The sequence below is a fragment of the Neofelis nebulosa genome, chromosome 10 (assembly GCF_028018385.1).
Source record: "Neofelis nebulosa isolate mNeoNeb1 chromosome 10, mNeoNeb1.pri, whole genome shotgun sequence".
Classification (NCBI taxonomy): domain Eukaryota; kingdom Metazoa; phylum Chordata; class Mammalia; order Carnivora; family Felidae; genus Neofelis; species Neofelis nebulosa.
Window position 1 is genome coordinate 55357059 of NC_080791.1, and position 14397 is coordinate 55371455.

The window sequence follows — 14397 nt, forward strand, 5'->3', positions numbered from 1 at the left end:
TAAAAATTAGCTGACCAAATACAAGCCCCTATCAAACCTGATAAAAAAAGTTTCTACTGTGATATATCAAACAATTCCACAAGCACTTACTGAGCACCTCCTATTTGCCAAATTCAGTTACAGTTACAAAGATAAGATTCAGTCATTGACCTTAATGAAGCATATAGTCTAATGGAAGAGACAGGCAGCTAAAATGCCAGTAGATGGAGATATAATAAAGAGATATGCAGAATACCATGAGAGCACAGAAGAAGGGCACTTACAAAGGAAGACAGAGAAAAGAAACCAGGGGAGTTAGCCTTAAGGATGGTTAAGAGCCTTAAGGGTGGTTAAGATGGTCAACAAACATGGTAAATGGGGGTGTCACAAAACTGTACAAAGCCACTTGAGAAAAATTTCAACTTCTGTTACCATTGTTTTAAAAAAAGTCACTAAATATGTGATCACATATTTTTTAATATTCAAAATGAAATGACAGAAGTAAACAATTACTATACTCATTCTAAAGAAATGAGGAAGTAGAATAGTTGAGGTCTTTTTACCAAGGGAGAAATTAGAAGGTGCAAAGGTGGATAAATTAATGGAAGGGGGGTGGGGAACCCACAAACTGTGAGATAAAGGCATACAATATACTAAGAATAAAAATGAAATGCAGAGGGAGGAGGCACCTGGGTGGTTCAGTCGGTTAAGTGTCTGACTTCAGCTCAGGTCATGATCCCGTGATTCGTGAGTTTGAGTCCCGAGTCGGGTTCTGTGCTGACAGCTCAGAGCCTGGAGCCTGCTTAGGATTCTGTGTCTCCCTCTCTCTCCCTCTGCCCCTGCCCCATTCGTGCTCCGTCTCTCTCTCCCAAAAAAAACCAAACATTAAAAACATTTTTTTTTAATGTAGAGGGATGACTATTCATTTTGAAAGGTGGACTGGCTACTTAATCATGATTTGGTCAAGAATTTTTTTTGTCCAAACCTTCTCAAATGTTCTCTTGTACTGTTTATCATATAGCATTAAAAGTCTGATTTTCAGAGATCTCTACAATTTACTTCCTTTCAACAATCTACTGAGAAAGCAAAGAAATGTAATAGAACAGCATCACCTTTCTCGACACAATATTTTCTATTTTGCCACCTTAAAGCAAACTAATTTTTGCTAAAGCTTATCAGCTTTATCAAGATATAACTCATATACTATAAAATTAATTTAAAATGCACAATTCAACTGTTTTTAAATGTTCAGGCCGTGCAACCATCATCACCTAATTTTAGAATAGTTTTATCATCCCAAAGAGAAATCTCCTATCAGTAGTCACTCCCTATTTCTCCTCACCTCTCCCCACTCCTCAGTCCTAGATAATCACTAATGTATTTTCTGTCCCTATAGATTTGCCTCTTCTGGACTTTTCATATAAATAGAATCATACAGTATGTAGCCTTTTATATCTGGTTTCTTTCACTGAGCATATTTTCAAGGTTCATTCACATTATAGCATATATCAATAATTTATTTCTTTCATGGATGAATATTATTCTATTCTGTGAACACACTACATTTTATTCATCCATTCACCAGTTGATGGAACTTGTTTCAAATTGCATGTCTGTGTCCCCACCTCCCAAATTTATATGTTGAAGCTTTAACCCCAAATGTGGAGCCTTTGGGTGTGGAGACTTTAGAAGCTAATTAAGTTGAAAAGAGGTCAGGAGGGTAAGGTCCCCTTGATGGTACTAGTGTCTTCCTAAGAAGAGGAAAAGCCAGGACCTCACTCTCTTATCCGCCTGCATGCCAACAGGAGAGGGAGAGGCCCCATGTCGGCTCTGTGCTGATAGTTCAGAGCCTGGAGACTGCTTGAAATTCTGTGTCTCCCTCTCTCTGTCCCTCCCTCATTCACACTCTGTCTCTCTCTCTCTCAAAAATAAATAAACATTAAAAAAATTTTTAAAAAAACTATCAGATTTTAACAGATTAAATTCCAAAGTGCATGATTTAGTCTAAATATATAAATCTATAAATCTAAGTCTATATTTAGTCTAAATCTTCAGCCTAAGGTAATTCTCTGGTTCTGTGTGAACCCTGAAGATTCTCATTTTATCTAACAGTATTCCATACTGTTACCCCCTCAGGACCAATGCTCTCCTTCCTTCCCTGAAGCAGCATGTCTCCTTCTAGTAAAGGCCAACCAGGCTCTTGTGCTCTAAGATATCATCTGTTCTCTTAAATCTTCGACTTATTATCACCTTTCTCTCCTGTCTCTTTAACATCTACTTCTCTAAGGGACTGTTACATATTCTCTCATAGTATCTCCAAAGCCACCTTTCCACCCCATTACCTATGCTTCTTCACTTCCCTGAGTTTTCAAAAGAACTGCTTCCATTTCCTTACCTCTATTCCCCATCGATTCCTCAAACCTCTTCACACCACTAAAACAGTGCTTTTCTGTCTTCATCTTAATCTCTTACTGGCAGTTAGTAACTGAAATACTTTCCTCTCTAGTTTTCTGTAATGCCCTATTCTCCCGGTTTTTATCTCATGACTGCTTCTTCCTAGGTTCCTTTGTTGGCTCCTTCTATCCTTCAGGTCTAAATCAGGGGCTGTAAACTCAAATGCCCAGAGAGGCATTTAAGCAAAACAGCTAAGTGAAGAACAATAAGGAACAGTAGAGATTGTAGTCAAATGTATAGACCAGTCTGAAGAGAACAGCCTGCACTGACAGCTCCCATGAAGAAATACAGGCTCAGTGACGCTGCATCTTCTAATTATTCACGAGAAGGCAAAGATCTGGATTTCTATGGGAACTCTGTCAATTTTCAAATATGGACAACTAATTTTATTTAAAATAATTTTTTTAACGTTTATTTATTTTTGAGAGAGAGACAGAACACGAGCAGGGGAGGGGCAGAGAGAGAGGGAGACACAGAATCCGAAACAGACTCCAGGCTCTGAGCTGTCAGCACAGAGCCCAATGCGGAACTTGAACTCACAAGCAGTGAGATCATGACCTGAGGTGAAGTCAGGTGCTTAACCGACTAAGCCACCCAGATGCCCCTGGGCAACTAATTTTAAAATGGTTAAATTTTAAATTTAACCCAATCAAAACATGTCTACATGCCAGATTCTGCCTTTGGGTGATGAACTTGTGGTATTTATATTCATCTTCAACCATCTTCTCTTTCTACGTTCATTCCCTCAGGTGATCCCATCAGTTCCCACAGCTTTAAATACCAACTTTTGACAATGATGCCTAACCCCCTCCCCTGAACTCCAATCTCACATATTTTAACATCTACCTGACTCTGCATTTAATGTCTCACAGGCATTTAAAAACTCAACAAAATCAAAACGGAATGCAAGATATTCTCTCTACACAGTTGCCTAAACTAGAAACCTAGAAGTCAACTGAAAATCTTTTTTAACCCCCACATTTAATACATTAATAACCCCTACTGGCACTATCTCCAAAATACATCCCAAGTCATCCACTTCTCTCCAGTGTCCACTGGTGCTGTCCCAGTGTAAACCACTATCATCTCTCACTTGGACCACTGCAACAGTCTGTTAACTGGTTTCCCAGCTTGCACTTTTACTGCCTACAAAACCATTCTCAGGGCGCCTGGAGGACTTAGTTGGTTAAGCATCCGACTTCAGCTCAGGTCAGGATCTTGCAGTTTGTGAGTTCAAGCCCCACGTCGGGCTCTGTGCTGACAGCTCAGAGCCTGGAGCCTGCTTCAGATTCTGTGTCTCCCCTCTCTCTGCCCCTCCCATGCTCATGTTCTGTCTCTGTCTCTCAATAATAAATACATGTTAAAAAAAATTTTTAAAAAACCCCATTCTCCACCAACCATCCGGGATGATCTTTTAAAAGCATAAACAGCATCATGTCACATTCCTACTAAAAACCCTCCATTGGCTTTTAGAATAAAATCCAGATGCTTTACTCTGGCCCTGCATGATCTGGCTCTTGCCTAAATGCCTCCAAATTCGTGTTTTGCCACTTTCCCCCCTTAACTACTACAGAACATTAAGGGAGAGAAAGCAAAATACACCACAATTACTATATGGTGTATTAAGTGCTGTGGTAAAGATATGCATTGTATTCAGTGGGAGCACAGAAAAGGGTCGTCCAATTCTATCAGGGACTGAGGAAAGTTTAAAAGGCAGGCTTTCTAGAGGAAATGATACTATGCCAAGTCCTGAAGGACAGACATGCTGAATTTGCCAGACAAGAGGGTTAAAGGCAGACATGTAACAATACAGGTGGTTCTGAAAACAGCAAAGTCGTTTGATATAAAGTATCAAGTACACCCCTGACAGTTGTAGAAGATGAGGCCAATAAAGGCAGAGAATCCAGATTAGCACCAACCTGCCAAAGCATACAGATTTTCAAACAGTTATCTCTTTTAAAGAGAAAATGGTTGAATTAAAAGTGGCATGCCCGGCTGGAGAACCCTGGCAAAGTTTTAGCACAGTTAACCAGTTCTCACCACTAACATGCTACAATTTGTCAACAGGTGTATATTTTCTGAATAGTATCCCAACTAGCACAAATAAGAAATTCAAGAATAGAGAGGTTGAGTTGCCCAAGCCAAAGGAACAAATGTGAAATGTGCGAAAACAAAACAACATTCATTGATCCTTAAATTATACAAATTAGAAATTCTGGAGATTCTTTAAAAGGAATCTAAACTTTTTTTTTTTTTTTTTTTTTGCTCTTGACATGTAAATTGACTCAATCCCATGGAGAATGAGACAATTAATGTAAGGGTGATTGTTAGCCAACATTTCATCACAATGTTTCCCTTAAAAGTCTGCGGCATCAAAGTTAAAATAAAATTCACATTTATAGGAATTATCTAGAACGTTCCAAAAAACAAGCAACAGGGACAAGTTTCCCCACATGGCCATGGCTAAAGTGAAAACCGAGGCAGTCAAATAGTAATGGAATTGGAATAAAAAGGTCAATGTACCATCTTCTAATTAGATGTTCATATTCACAGCACTTCAGTACAGTTTCAAGTCTCTCAAGCATGTAATAGAATTTCACTGAGTTAGAACCTCTTGATTTAAATATTCTGGCAGGCTACCAGTCAAAGTTTTTCAAGGTTACAGCAGAATACAGATATGTTCCAATACCCATTTATTTTGATCCATTTGACTGACCATACCATGGAAAGAATGTATAAAGGCTTTGGAATCAGATCTAAACTACAATCCCAAGTCTATCACTTATTACTTATCTATTTTGGCAAGTTGCTTAAGTCTCTTTGAGACCCAGATATCTAAACTGTAAAATAAAGATAACAATGTTTATCATTGAAAGGTTGCTATGAGGATTACCTCGCATATACCCGACATATAGTAGGCATCAATAAATTTTATTTTCTAATCCCTAACTCAAGCTATTAAAAAAATTCATGTAAGGGCACCTGAGTGGCTCAGTTGGTTAAGAGTCTTGGTTTTGGCTCAGGTCATGATCTCACAGTTTGTGGGTTCGAGTCCTGCATTGGGCTCTGAGCTGACAGTGTGGAGCCTGCTTGGGATTCTCTCTCTTTCCTTTTTTCTCTCTGTCCTTCCCCCTCTCTCACTCTCTGTCTTTCTCAAAATAAATTTAAAAACTTAAAAATTTTTTTAAAAAATTCATGTACATAGAGAATGCAGTCATTAGATTTCTGAAGTAGGTTAGCTTATTTACCATGGCAGAAAGTTAAAGGTCCACGAACAACTGAGCTCCTTTTAAAGCCTATCATGATTTACCAAAATGTATAAGAAGGGACCCCGGATAAATGAAAAAGGAGAAGGGCATATTATTATAAAGTATCAAAGGCATTAATGGTGTAAGGTGTGATTATCTTAAAATTATGAACTCAGGTTAGAGACTTTGGTGTTATTGGTGGTGTCAAAACAATGCCAGCTGCAATTACAGGGTATGCATGTTTGTACTTTCCTGGTGAAGTTAGCATTCACATTAGAAACAAAATGCACTACTGTATTAGAGAGGTAGTAGAATGTAGTGATTAAAAGAATGAGCTTTGGAGAGGTGTCCTAAGAAGTTTGTACTTTATGCCTAACTGATGAGAAGTCATTTAAGGTATTTAATAAGAGCTTTTCTAATTGTTTCCCACCTACCCTAAGGGGAACTGATCACATTCCCTTTTCTAATTTAATACTTACCTAGTATATAGCCTTATTATAGTACCACATATACATACAGGAACCAGAATATCCTATCTATTTAGCCTTATCAGTGTATTGTTTTGGACTCCTTTCTCCTGTCCCACTCAGCATCAATGAGGATGCTGATGGGCTACTACATTAGTTTAGCAATTCATGGGCGACAGTAGTAACTACATTAGAATGGTAGGCAGAATAATGGCTCCCAAAGATGTCTGCATCTCAATCCCAAAACCGATGAATGAATATGTCACTTTACTTTAAATGCCAAAGATGATCTTGCAAATGTGATTAAATTAAGGACCTTGCATTGAGGAGATTATCCTAGATTATTATAGTATGCCCAACCTAATCGCCTGAGTCCTCAAAAGCAGGAAACTTTGGGAGATGGGACTACGGAAAAATGCTCAGAGATGTCAAGTTTCTAGCTTTGAAGATATAGGAAAGTGGCCATGTGCCCAGGAAGGCTACAGAACGCTATAAAGGGACGATGAGCCATGTAAATTGGAAAAGACGAGAAAACTGACTCTCTCTTAGAGCCCCCAGAAAAAAAACAAACAGACCTGCCAACCTTGATTTTAGCTCAGTGAGACTTGTGTCAGAATTCTAATCTATAGAACTATAAGATAATAAATTTATTTTATTGTTTTAAGCTACTTAATTTGTGGTGCTTTGTTATAGTAGCAATAGAAAACCATATGATTGGGGTGCCTAGGTAGCTCAGTCAGCTAGGTGTCTGACTTGATTTTGGCTCAGGTCATGATCTCATAGTTCGTGAGTCCGAGCCCCGCCATGTAGGGCTCTGCACTGACAACACGGAGCCTGCCTGGGATTCTCTCTTCCTCTCTCTCTGCCTGTCCCCTGCTCACATGCTCTGTTCTGTCTCTCAAAATAAATAAACATTAAAAAAATAAAACAACACGATTACTAACAATGGCTAGTATATTCGTTAATAAACTGGTATCTGAAGTGCCTTTAAAAACTCCTGCCTAAGTGGGGCACCTGGGTGGCTCAGTTGGTTAAGCATCTGACTTTGGCTCAGGTCATGATCCCCCGGTTTGTGGGTTCAAGCCCCGCATCGGGCTCTATGCTGACAGCTCAGAGCCTGGAGCCTGTTTCGGATTCTGTGTCTCCTCCTCTCTCTCTGCCCCTGCCCCCCATGCTCATGCTCTGTCTCTCAATAATAAATAAATGTTAAAGAAAAAAATTTTTTTAAACTCTTGCCTAAGAACTTTGGCTCCTCTAAAGACTATTAGAAAAAGTAAAAAAGCTTAAGTTACAAACTGGGAGTACATATTCACAATACATTATCTGACAAAGGATTCATAACCAGAAAATGCAATACAAAAATCAGTAAGAAAAAGACAACCCAATTTTAAAATGGGCAAAAGACTTGTAGAGTCTTGTAGAGTCATTACAAAAGATGCTATCCAACAGGCCAAAAAGTTTTTGACAAGTGCTCATTATCATTATTCAATGAAGAAATCTAATTAAAACCTCAATGAGATATCACTACACACCAAACCAGAATGACTAAAATTAAAAAGACTAATAAGCATGGGCAACAATGTGGGAGAACTGGAATCTCACATATAGCTGGTGTGAGTATAAAATGGTCTAACCACTTAAAAAATTGTTTTGACAGGGTGCCTGGGTGGCTCGGTCAGGTTCAGGTCACGATCTCACGGTTCATGGTTTCAAGCCCTGCTTTGGGCTCTGAGCTGACAGTTCAGAACCTGGAGCCTGCTTTGGATTCTGTATCTCCCTCTCTTTCTCTCTGCTCCTCTCCCACTTGTGCTCTCTCACTCTCTCTCTCAAGAATAAATATTTAAAAGTAAAAATAAAAAATTGGCAGTTTCTAATTAAGTTTAAATGCAGACTACCCTATGACCTAGTAATTCTACACCTAGGCATATCTAAAAGAAATGAGTGCACGTGTCCATCAAAAGACATATTCAATATCCACAGAATCTTTATTCACAAAAGTCCCAAACCAAAAATAATCCAAATGCCCTTAACAGAAAAACGGGCAAATGAATTATATTATATTCACACAACAGGATATTACATATCAATACAAAGTGAATGAACTACTGATATTAAACACAGATGAATCTCAAAAACATTACATCAAGTGAAAGAATACAGATGCCAGAGGACATATTCTGTGACTCCATTTCCATAAAGTTCAAGAACACATAAATTAAAATATGGAACTAGAAGTCAGAATAGTAGTTACCTTTGGGAGAGTGTTGACTGAAAAAGGGCACAAGGAAACTTTCTGGCCTAACTAAAATGTTCTGTATCTTGATGTGAGTGGTGGTCACATGGGTAAAATCTCATTGAGCTATATGTACACTTACGATCTGCACATTTTACTACATATGAAATATACCTCAATTTTTAAAAAGGAAGAATTGGGAGGTGGAAACCTCTTGTCTGCTGTGCTCCAAATATACTTTGCCCATCAAACACTCCCACGTAAGTGATTTTAGTACTATTCATACTGTTTCTGGAACTGGAACATCTATCCATGCCTCCTGGCAGGTTAAGAAACAAACAAATATTCCACAGGTCGAGGAAAAGGAAGAATACAAAATAACATGATAATAATGGATAGAGATAATATGGTAATTGAAGGGAGAACCAAAGTAATTCTGTTTAAAGGTATCTATAAACACAGGGGAATATCTGGACTGCCTAGGGAGGTTAAGGTATGTTCAACAGAATGGAGCTACAGCAAGCAATAATAATGGACATGATAACAGAAATGAGACTAGATGTTATAATTTCTTAATATTTATTTTCTTAGAACATAACTATCATTCAATTATCATCTTATTCTGGCTCCAGCCTAAAACATTTAAAATAAGTCACAACTGAGGCCATAGGAACCAGGTGAAGAGCCATTACAGCGGCCTGCTTTCCACCTTAGGCTATTTCTTACCATGCTTTCTACTGGCCCACTTTAACTTTCTACCAGGCACCTTTCCTGGCCGTCTCATTTCCTCACTTCCTGTCCACGGACTACACAGGCTACTTAGGAATCTGTGGTTGAGCCTGTCCCTGGGTTTTGGCTACTAGGCTGAACATGTTCATTCAAAGTATAGTCATATAAAAACCACACTTGCATATGCACAAAGATTAAGAAATATTAACCAAAACATGAAAACACCTTTTCTGTTGGGCGATCTTACTATCACATTACTTTTTCAACAGATTAGAAAAAAAGATCATTGATGTTTCTGGCAATGTCTGAAAAACTGAAGCTAAAACTTATTTATTACCAATAAATAAGTTATAAGCAGGTTATAAAATGATTTCTAAAGGTCTTTTCCACAGCACATTGATTTTATGTCTGTTTCATTACAAACTATAATTGCTATAATCTAAAAGGTTATTAGTCTAGTTTATAGTCCACTCACTTGCCCTAGAACAAAAGGTATGATGTTCTTAAGATCATTTCAGAGGACTTTGATTTAGCCTGGCAGTGGCAGACTCTAGGTAAGATCATAACTAAACTTAAGGCTATTCCATGCAAAAAATTTTCAATGGTCCTTTTCACGAGGAAATGACTTTCTGTCTCTGTGACATTTCTACTTCAATAACTTTCATTTCAGCACTAGGCTTAGAAAGAGATAATAAAGATCTTTATATATGTTTTGACTACATTACAACTCATTTTTTTTGTTGTTGACAATTACCTACTTATTTAGATAAACTCACAACAAATACATCTGTACAACTACAAACAAATTTTGTAAGTTTGGGGGTAAAGAGAAAAATTAAATCTCATGAAAGAAAATTAAATCTTGTGAAAAAGGTTTCTTTTGGAATGGTTCTATTTTAGATTATGAACAGTTTTAAATTACTGGTTTATGGCATAATGATTTAAAGCATAGAGATCTGAGTTCAAGGTATTGCTCATCATTTACTAATTTTGTGACCTTGGTCAAATTACTTCTCAAATACTCACTTATAAAATGAGGTTAAAGGGGCGCCTGGGTGGCGCAGTCGGTTAAGCGTCCGACTTCAGCCAGGTCACGATCTCGCGGTCCGTGAGTTCGAGCCCCGCGTCAGGCTCTGGGCTGATGGCTCGGAGCCTGGAGCCTGTTTCCGATTCTGTGTCTCCCTCTCTCTCTCTGCCCCTCCCCCGTTCATGCTCTGTCTCTCTCTGTCCCAAAAATAAATAAAAAACGTTGAAAAAAAAAATTTAAAAAAAATAAAATGAGGTTAAAGAGTTCCTCATAGGTTGTGGAGAATTTTAAATGACATAATATAAATTAATATACTTACCACAGAGTCTGGTACATTATAAATGCCTTATAAATGATAATTATTGTTGTCTCTTCAAGTTCCACCAATGTTAACAGCAAATTTTATGGCCTCATAAAAATTAATGACTAAGCCATAGTCACATGAAGCTTGGAAAATTCTGAAAGTCCTAACATCAAACATTAAATAGTAACCAGGCAGGCAGAATTTAGCTTCAAATAACTTGTCTTTACTTTTCAATTTACTCTCCTAGTTTTATTATGAGACAAGGAGTATTAAACTCATCTCTCTATATAAATAATTTTGCTGGTTTCAAAAATATTTACTTAAAACAAATATTATGTTCCTATTCCCCCTTCAATTTAATAGCATTTCTACTTTTCTAATAGACTTATTAGAAAGATAATCAGAGGCAACACCTTTGATTCTCCTATTGATGTTATGAACATCTCTTCCTTTCATAAACTGTATACATAGAGAACAATACAGTAGAAAAATAACCCAAAAGAGAAAGATTTTTAGACAAAGGGACTTGGGTGGTTCCAAAGCAGCTATAACTGGGATGGTAAATTCAGTTGAAATCAGGCTTATCAGAAGAACTGGCAATTGCTCAGGGACACAGGATGGGAAAAAAAAATAACATTTTTAACTCTTTAACTTCTTTAATTCTTCCTCATTGTACTTGGTATCTCTTCTTCCTAACACTGAACATATCCCTCAGTACATACTCAATTATAAAATTATTTAATACCTGTCTCTGCTGCTAAACCATAAGCTCCAAATAACAATGACTGAAGAATGATACCTAGTATATAATAGATTCTCAGTAAACATTTGTTGCATGAATTGGAAAATGACTAAATTCTTAGTGGATTTAGGTTCCAAGCCAGAACACAATATACCTCATAAATAACTAACAGTCTGTCCCTAATATGCCTCAACACAACACGAAAGTTCCCAATTCTTTCTTAAAATCTCCCTCAACTCCAAAAATTAAGTGCATCTCAAGTAGTTATTAAGGATTTTTTTATCACAAAATTAAAATACTGAAAATCTTGTTGACGTATTTACTAAATGTCCTTGGACTTGTTAATCAAATCTCTGCTTCCAGATAAAGTTTATTCTGTGTGTGTGTGTGTGTGTGTGAGATAAACACACATACACACATATTTTTAGGGAGGAGACTTATCTCAGTAAAAAATTCAAACAAGTATATATATGAAAAGAAGTCTTAGCAAAAATGTCTGATGTTCAAGTTGTGTAAAAGAAAGCATTGATTCATTCATCAAACATTCTCACATGTTTAGTTTGCATCAGGGATTGCTGAATGCCAGAAATCCAGAAGAGTAAGACTCAGCCCTGCTTTCAGGAAGTTCAGAAGGAACAGACACTTAAAAAACAGATTATGACAGCTAATATGTACAGTGATATGCTTGCAATCACAAAAGGAAGAATGAGATATAGGAGTAATACAGAGAAGAGACTGTTAGATCAGCAAACACATCTTTCCTGTAATTACTGTCCATTTTTGTTCCTATATTTATTTATTCCAAATCTACTGTTTACTGTTAAACTGCTTGGTATTCTGGCATGCAGACAATTAGTGCTCAATAAATCTATTTAAAAAGTAAACACTTAGGGCACCTGGGTGGCTCAGTTGAGCATCCTACTCTTGGTTTCGGCTCAGGTCATGATGCCAGGGTCATGGGATCAAGTCCCATGTCAGGATCTGTGCTGAGGGTAGAACCTCCTTGGGGTTCTCTCTCTCTCTCTCTCTCTCTCTCTCTCTCTCTCTCACTCTCACTCTCACTCTCTCTCTCTCTCTCCCCCAATCCCCAGCTGCTAAGCCAGCTAGTGCATGCTCTCTCTCTCTCTCAAAATAAATAAAATAAAAAAGTAAACCCTTATTTTGAAAATACTTCAAGATATTACAGAATTTATAAAAATATTACAATGAACTCCTATATAACCTTAACATAGATTCACTAACATTTTGCCATCTTTCTATTTACATAAAAAATGTACATAAAATAAAGTAATACACACATTAGTGTTACTTTGTTGAAACGTTTGAGAGTAAGTTGATGAGACTATGACCTTTTCCCCTAAATTCTTTACCAGGTATCTCCAAACAGGAACGTTCTTACATAATCACAATGCACTGATCAAATTCAGTAAACTTATATGAACGCAATATTACTATCTAATATACAGTCCTTATTCAAATTTCACTGATTTGCCCAGTGCTGCCCTTTAGACTTTCTTCTCTGCGTGCTGCAAATCCCATATTGCACTTATCTGTTAACCTGGAACACTTCTTCAATCTTTATCTTTCACTACTTTTAACAATTTTTGAAGCAAACAGGTGAACTGTTCCATAGAATACCCCTTAATTTGTTTGAATTATTTATTGATTGATTGATTGTTTCCTCATCATTTGATTAAAGTTATGCACTTTTGGCAGAGATATTGTATAAGTGATGTTTCCTTTTCAGTGCATCACACCAGGAAAAACCAATTGTTAGTCTGTATCATTATTAATGTTAACTTAAAAAAATTTTTTTTAATATTTTATTTTTTTTTTGAGAGAGAGAAAGAGAGAGCATGAGCAGGGGAGAGGAAGAGAGAGAGGTAGACACAGAATCCAAAGCAGGCTCTGGGCTCCGAGCTGTCAGCACAGAGCCCGAGATGGGGCTCAAATTCACAAATGACGAGATCATGACCTGAGCTGAAGTCAGACTCTCAATTGACTGACCCACCCAGGCGCCCCAGTGATGTTAACTTTGATTACTTGAATAAGGTGATATCTGCTACATTTGTGTTTTTCCATTTGTAATTAATGAGTAATCTGTCAGAAGATACTTTCAGGCTGTGTAATTATGTTTTCCACTTTCATCCAGTATTTTTAGCATTCACTGATGACTCTTAATCAATCATTACCATGATGGTTGCAAGAAAATAGATGGATTAAAAAAAAAGAACCCAAATCTATCATTCTGTTTATAGTTATTAGTTGGCAATTCCACTTTTTAAAAATTTTTATTTACATTCCAGTTAGTTAACACAGTGTAGTATTAGTTTTAGGCGTACAATTTAGTGATTCAACACTTCATACAACACCTGGCACTCATCACAAATGCCTTCCTTAATCCCTATCACCTATTTCACCCGTTTCCCTCCCTCCCCCGTCCCCTTCCCTCCGGTAACCACCAGCTTGTTCTCTGTAGTTAAGAGTCTGTTTCTTGAGGTGCTTGGGTGGCTCAGTTGGTAAAGCTTTCAACTTCAACTATGGCTCAAGCCATGACCTTGTGGTTCATGAGTTCGAGCCCCGCGTCAGGCTCTGTGCTAACAGCTCAGAGCCTAGAGCCTGCTTCAGATTCTGTGTCTCCCTCTCTCTCTCTCTGACCATCCTCTGCTCACACTCTGTCTCTCTCTCAAAAATAAATAACATATAAAAAATTAAGAAAAAAAAAAGTCTGTTTCTTGTCTTGGCAATTCTACTCTTAAAAAAAAAAAAAAGCCTTCCCTTCTCATACCATTTGTTTGCTTGTGAGTATCAGTACAAACTTGTGGATTCTTTTTTTACATCATGTATTGCAACACAATTCTGTCATTTTTCATTTGGAAGTTCAAATTGTCCTGGTTTGACCAACTGCCTTCTGTGTTATTTGACATTATCCCCTCATTTTGTGGACACTTTCTACTTTTTGGCATGACAAAATGTTCCAGACTCATCTTGTAGTCTCAGTGCCTCATCCCCAGAAGTCAGTCATTTCCCCAAGAAGTCTTCACATTCTTTCAGTGAGGAAGGATTTTTAGAAACCAAAGGCTCAACACTAGATGTGTTCGCTGCTACATAAGACTCATTGCTTCCAGGCCCTTTCCTAAGATAAAACACGGGAAATCTTTTTGTTTAATTATGCTGTTACCTCTAACTCCAATCCAATACCACAGAGTTCTTC

At 37.4% G+C, this 14397-nt stretch overlaps 1 protein-coding gene across 4 annotated transcripts in view; it reads right to left on the reverse strand.

Moving 5' to 3' along the window:
• Positions 1-14397, reverse strand: part of ACER3 (alkaline ceramidase 3) — a 175809-nt gene that overhangs the window by 75959 nt on the left and 85453 nt on the right. The window lies entirely within an intron of this gene.